The sequence below is a fragment of the Bison bison genome, unplaced genomic scaffold, assembly GCF_000754665.1.
Source record: "Bison bison bison isolate TAMUID 2011002044 unplaced genomic scaffold, Bison_UMD1.0 scf7180017864139, whole genome shotgun sequence".
Classification (NCBI taxonomy): domain Eukaryota; kingdom Metazoa; phylum Chordata; class Mammalia; order Artiodactyla; family Bovidae; genus Bison; species Bison bison.
Genome location: NW_011494711.1, coordinates 1167733 through 1175060, shown reverse-complemented (window position 1 = coordinate 1175060; position 7328 = coordinate 1167733).

Below are 7328 nucleotides of genomic sequence, written 5' to 3'. Positions count from 1 at the left end.
TAATGTATTTATTTTCATCTCAAGAAGTTTCAGTTTAGTTTTTGTATTTTTATTCACTCACCTCATTATATCCATGTTGTCCTTTACATTACCTTTATGATGGTTAAAATTTTATCTTCTAATTCTATTCTTTCCACAAATTCCAAGTATATTTCTATTAATTGGATTATTTTCTTAACTTCATATGCCTAGAAATATATTTTGGATGCCAGACTCTCTGAAATTTCATTTGTCCAGTGCTAAAACTTGTATCATTTCTTTAAGAATGTTAGACTTTGTTCTGGCATGCAGTTAACTTACTAACAGATCAATTTTATCCTTTTGAGGCTCCTTTTTTAAAAATTTATTATAGAAAAGACAGTGAAACATTTATTCTGGGACTGCTGCTGCTGAGTCACTTCAGTCGTCTCTGACTCTGTGTGACCCCATAGACAGCAGCCCACCAGGCTCCCTCGTCCCTGGGATTCTCCAGGCAAGAACACTGGAGTGGGTTGCCATTTCCTTCTCCAATGCGTGAAAGTGAAGTTGCTCAGTCGTGTCCGACTCTTAGCGACCCCATGGACTGCAGCCTACCAAGCTCCTCCGTCCATGAGATTTTCCAGGCAAGAGTACTGGAGTGGGGTGCCATTGCCTTCTCCAATTCTGGGACTAATTTAGCCAATAGTGGAAAATTCTTCTGAAGACTCTAACCAGTGTTTGAATTTTTCAGTGAGGTTTTAACAATCCTGTCTAGTGATAACTTGAATTATTTCTAGTTTGATTTGGGGAGATTTGTTTGCTTTTTGGTGCTAAGAATCTTTAGGTCAACCTGAATCTTGTGAGCTTTTATGCCATACATGTTCACATTAATTCAGAGCCAAAGATACACAAGATCTTACATATTATATTGTATTATTCTGCTATTTCTCTTTGCTCAATATTATATTTTGAGATTCATACATGTTGTGGCATATCATTATATTTCTTTTTTCTTTCTCTATAATATTATAGTATACGAATATACCAACAATTATTTATTATCCTGTCAGTGGTTCACCCCTCATATTTTGCTATTACAGAAATGTCTGTAAGTTTTGCAAATTGTTTTCTGAAGTAGTAGTCCCAATTTATACTTCCACTTAGAGTGTATAAAATTTGACTGGGATCATTTAAAATTTTGACAGTGTGATAATTTGAAACAGTTTATTATTGAAGTTTTAATTTGCCTAACTCTGATTACTAATGGAATTAAGCATCTTTTCATATATTTATTGATTTTTTGGTTTCTATGAAATGTAATTTTATATTTTTGCCAAGTTTTCTAGTGAGTAGAATCTCTTTTTAATATGGAAAATTAACCTGAATACTAACCATTATTGTTTGGTAGTCCAAATATCTTCTCATTTTTTTAAAATATATATAAAATTTGATAAACAGATGTGTAATTTTCAGTTCAGTTCAGTTGCTCAGTCATGTCCAACTCTTTACTACCCCATGGACTGCAGTATGCCAGGTTTCCCTGTCCATGAAAACTCCTGGATCTTATCAAACTCATGTCCATCAAGTCAGTGAAGCCATCCAACCATCTCATCCTGTGTCCCCTTCTCCTCTCGCCTTCAGTCTCTCCTAGTATCAGGGTCTTTTCCAATGAATCCTTCGCATCAGGTGGCAAAAGTATTGGAGTCTTAGCTTCAGCATCAGTTCTTCCAATGAATATTCAGGACTGATCTCCTTTAGGATGGACTGGTTGGATCTCCTGCAGTCCAAGGGACTCTCAAGAGTCTTCTCCAACACCACAGTTCAAAAGCATCAATTCTTCATTGCTCAGCTTTCTTTATAGTCCAATTCTCACATTGATTAAAGTACAATTTGTACAAATTTAGTTCTATAGTTTTGGGGTTCTTTGATCTTCCTTGAGAAATGATTCCTTAGCTCAGGACATAAATACATTATTTATCTAAATATTTGAAATAGTACTTTTACATTTTAAGTTGGTTCATCTGAACTAGCATCTTTTAAGGTAGGAGTTCATTTGTGTTTTTCCATTTTTGCATCAGTTCCAACTTTGATCTCCAATTGCAGCCTTATTACATATGTGTGCATATGAACACATGTGTGCATATGAACACATGTGTGCACATATATACAAATATTGATGTATACATTTATAGTGCACAAGTTTATAATGTAGCTCTTTTGTACAATTCTCTAAACCCATATTAATGTTGAACATTCTTAATTAATATATTTTTATAGAATTCTTGAAATCTGCTAAGTGGAGCTTCCCTTTTCAAGAGTGTCTTGGGTACTCTTGTGGTTTTATCTTATATATTAAATTTAGAAAAACATCTATAAAGCTAAAAAAAAAAAAAACTCCTGAATTTTCTCTGAAATTGTACATGATCTATAGGTTAAAATAGGGAAAATTGATATTTTTTTATAATGAGCATTCCTATCCAATGCATTCTATTTCTTAATATGTTTCATTATTATTGCTATTTACATTAAATATATATATTTCATGAAATTTGGACAAAGTATATTATAGGTTTAGTAACTGTAATGGTTGACATTAGGTTCAGCTGCATGTAACAGAAAATCCAAAGATAATATTTCTAAACAGGATATAATTGTATTTCTTTCACATGTAAAGTCTGGAGACAAATTTTTTAGAACTCAGTTCTCATTAACACAAAACTTTACCCTCATTGTCCAAAATGACTGCTAGAACTCTAGCCTTTAGGTCTATATTGAAAAAAGATAATTTTTTTTCACTGTTAAGATCAGTGCTTAGAAGTTGCACAAACACTTCTGATTATATCTCATTAAATGAAACTTGGTCAGGGGTGACTAGGAAATATAATCTCGGTCCAAAAAGCAGCATGACCAACTAAGAATTTTGCCTTCCACTGATACTATAGACTGAATGTTTGTGACACCTCAAAATTCCTCTGTTGAAATCCCAATCATCAAGCTGTTGGTATTAGGAGATGGGTCTTAGAGATGATTAGGTCAGGGGGGTGAAGCTCCTAGGAGAAACCTTTATATGATGCCCCAGAGAGCTCCCTTGCTCCTTCCACCGTGTGAGGTCACAGCAAGTAGTGAGCTACCTATGGACCAGTATCAGGCCCTCAGCTGTCGGTGCCTTGATCTTGGACTTTCCAGCCTCCAGAACTCTGAGTAATGAATTTCTGTTGTTCCTAAGCCACTCAGTCTATAGTATTTTGTTGTAGCAGCCCAAAGGGAGGAAATAAGTTACTATAAAGGAAGAGATGGTAATATAAACCCAGCATTACCTGTTCCTTGAGTTTTATTTTAATTAAACCACCTAAGTGTTAGATAGTTATTATACATGCCCTAGGAACAGCACTCAGCCAATGACTGATGGAAATAAGTCTATAAATGCTAGGTTCCTTTGCCACATTGATGTGTGACTCTATGGTGCATATTATACAGACCCCCAGATTTCCTCAGCAGAAGTAAACAACTTGCTTGATCATTCCAACTTTAATGACTGCCTTCTCTTCCGTATGCCACTTTTACTGTCTCCTACCAGTGATTCCTGGGATCAAATCCAAAATGGACTTCTCTCTCTGAGATGGACACATATGTCTATATGTCTATAAGCATATATATATATATATAATTTTTACAAAGTACATTAAAGGTCTTCAACGTATAAACAGTAACTGTAATGGTTCTATATGTCTGTTTGCAAATATACATAATGTACATGCTTTTTCTACTGGAAAAGTAATCTTTAAAGCTTAATTTTCAAGAAGAGAAAAACAACTTTAAGAATCATTACTTTTATAAGTGTTCTACATCCTGAATAGGTTAAATAAATTGTTTTCAGTTCAAAAATTTTTAGATAAATTCATTATCACTTTCACATAGATCAAATATAGGCACACCTCAGTTGATTTCTAGTGGATAATTAATTTTTAGCTTAAAACAAAAGAACATTAACATTCAGAGGATTTTAGTAATCATGACCAGAGAGATGCTGACGATTTAGAGCAGAGAGAGTTCTGTTCATTAATGTACTCATAGCAGAAAACAGCCATCTTTTCACATGAGCCTGTTTTGTAGGTCCCTGGCTTCTCCTGTGGCTTTGTTAAACACAGGAATCTTAAATGGGCTTATTGACTTTTCCAATCCATATTAGCATAACTCTCTTGTGTAAATAGCTGGTAGTAGGGAGTTTGCAGCATTCCATTGTTAGCAACACTTACTGAAATCAGTAATAGAACAGTGGGAGTAAAATCACAGAGGGGTAGAAAAGCTAGCACACTAAAATATTAAAGTCTAACTGTGAAAAGCTTACTATGGTACTTTTTTCCATATCAAAATGCATTTTAAACACTTTTTGAATATTATTATAATTAGCCATAGTAGCTTTGTAAGCAGTTCCTTTTGTAAGCAAAAAACCTACCATGACTTAGAGGTTACTAGTTTTTGACATGGAGCTCTTAAGTGGATAATTATATATATTGAGAGGTGATGCTCACTTGACCACTTGGTGTTTTGGTTTAGGCCAAGGGGAAACAATGCAGGTAAACTGTTTTTATTTATAATGTAACAGATATTGCTATTGTGACTCCATTTCTCAGGCATAGTTGGTTAACTAAATCTTTATTTCCAGCAACTGCAGTGTTCTTCTCTTCCTTGTTCTTGGAAAATTAAAAGCTTCTACCTTAGTGAAGTGAATGATACATTATCCACTCGCTCTAAATTGAACCCATTTGGAGCTATTTGCATCTTGTAGAACCTACAGCTGAGTGCTGTGCGCAGAGGTGTAATGAGTGGTTGTCACAACACACTGGAGGTGGCCCCATAACAAAATGATCCCCTGTCAATCCCCTCACAGGAAATGCTTTGGCAACCTGTAATTCGGCCCCAGTATTAACATCCTGCCTGGGTTTTGTTAAATGGCACTTTCTAGGAAGTAGATCTGGGGAACTTGTGTTTAATAATGTTTTAAGAGGAATATTTGATGGAAGTTTTAGAAAGCATCACATGGGGTTAACTGTGATTTATCATTTGTTTCTAATTAAAGGACCTAATCTCTTATCACTGAAGCAGTCAGTTTTTTTTATACTAAAGGCACAGATGTGAATGGAAACATATTAATGAGATGTCATACTACATAGTCATTTAGTGTTTTGTTTAACTTAAACATAGCAGAAAATGTGTGTCTAAGTAGACACATGTAATGACATCCTGATAGAATTATAATTTCCTGTATTTGCATAATCTTCAGTAAAATTCACACTAGGTTCACCTTGCATTGCTAATTTCATTTCCCAAATCTGCCTTCTCAGAAAATTAAAGGAAAGCCAGACCTAAAGTACTATAGAAGCAGAAAGGGGCTTATTGTTAGTTTCCTTCAAATTAAAATTGGAACTGTAATTTAAATATAAGAGTGCCAGGTGTTCTAAAAAAGTGACAGGAACCATTCAAATTGACAGAAAGTTTTGCATTTCCTGAAGCTATTTAAAATCTTCTGTGCTAAATCATCCCAGGAGCTTGGTAGATCTTCATTCTGAGCTACAGCTGAAATGTGACTTCTGGGTCTAAGAATCTGTGTTTGATCAAGTGCCCTGGTGTGCCCAGGTCCAAGATTCCGTGAGCTGTAACTTCCAAGAATCAGGTAATTGAACAATGAGAGAGGCATCAAGAACAAGCATATTTAACTACCCCCTGGTGTGTCCCACCTGACTCTCCATTAGCCCAGCAAGACAGCGCTGGATGTGGGTTAAAATCAGGTGAGCTCAAGATAGGTTGAGGATGTGTAAAGACACTGAAATTAGACACCTACCTCAGATGATCAGTGTGGTTGCCTGTAGGAAAGCCTAATTATTCTAAAGCCTAGTTAAAAAGTACTTCAGAAAATATCTCCCAGGTTTTGTCTACATGGTATGTTGTGCTTCAGGGATCCCATTCATTTACTGGGGGGGAAAAAAAAAAAGTGCTCATTGAGCCTTACCAGCAACCAGACATTGCTAGGAACAAAATTATGAGTTTCTCTACTCTCATATATAACACCAAATATATTTTTACATGCACAAATTGCTTTTAGTAATGCAAATGAAATGAAAGGTGCTTTTTCACAAAGATGGGAAACAATGCAGTGGACTGTTTTTTTCTTTCTGCTAATTCTGTTGTCCCTTTAATTGTTCTTAAGCTCACCTAGGATCTACATAGTAGCATTGATGATCTCACTTGGCTACACACAAGTACTTACTCATGCCCAGTTAGATACAAAATAACCTATCAGATTAAAAGGGAATGGACTTTATAGTTTAAAAGTGCAACCCATATATGACGTGCAGACACAGTTGATTAATTCTGTAAAAGGTAACAACCAGCAAGAATATGCAAATGTTAAAACTAGTAGTTCTGAAGTTTTATTGCACAGAAATTGTATATTAAAATTTCATGTAAATGTAGATTCTTCTTCCCAATCGTAAGGGATTTCAATTCAGAAATTTTGAGCCTACTGGGATTCTGCTTTTCCACAGGCTCCAAAGAGTATTAGGACTTGGCACATGACCAGGCTTGAAATAGTCTGTTCGGTTTTCAGTTTTTCTATTAAAGTTATTTGGTGCAAACTCATTGTAAATCATAATATTATTGACAAAGTGGTATTTCAACATTCAGAAAACGAAGATCATGGCATCCGGCCCTATCACTTCATGGGAAATAGATGGGGAAACAGTGGAAACAGTGTCAGACTTTATTTTTCTGGGCTCCAAAATCACTGCAGATGGTGACTGCAGCCATGAAATTAAAAGACGCTTACTCCTTGGAAGGAAAGTCATGACCAACCTAGATAGCATATTGAAAAGCAGGGACATTACTTTGCCAACAAAGGTTCGTCTAGTCAAGGCTATGGTTTTTCCTGTGGTCATGTATGGATGTGAGAGTTGGACTATGAAGAAGACTGAGTGCCGAAGAATTGATGCTTTTGTGGTGTTGGAGAAGACTCTTGAGAATCCCTTGGACTACAAGGAGATCCAACCCATCCATTCTAAAGGAGATCAGCCCTGGGATTTCTTTGGAAGGAATGATGCTAAAGCTGAAACTCCAGTACTTTGGCCACCTCATGAGAAGAGCTGACTCACTGGAAAAGACTCTGATGCTGGGAGGGATTGGGGGCAAGAGGAGAAGGGACAACAGAGGATGAGATGGCTGGATGGCATCACTGACTCGATGGACATGAGTCTCAGTGAACTCCGGGAGGGTGATGGACAGGGAGGCCTGGCATGCTGCGATTCATGGGGTCGCAAAGAGTTGGACACGACTGAGTGACTGATCTGATCTGATGTAGAATGAGAGCTAATATG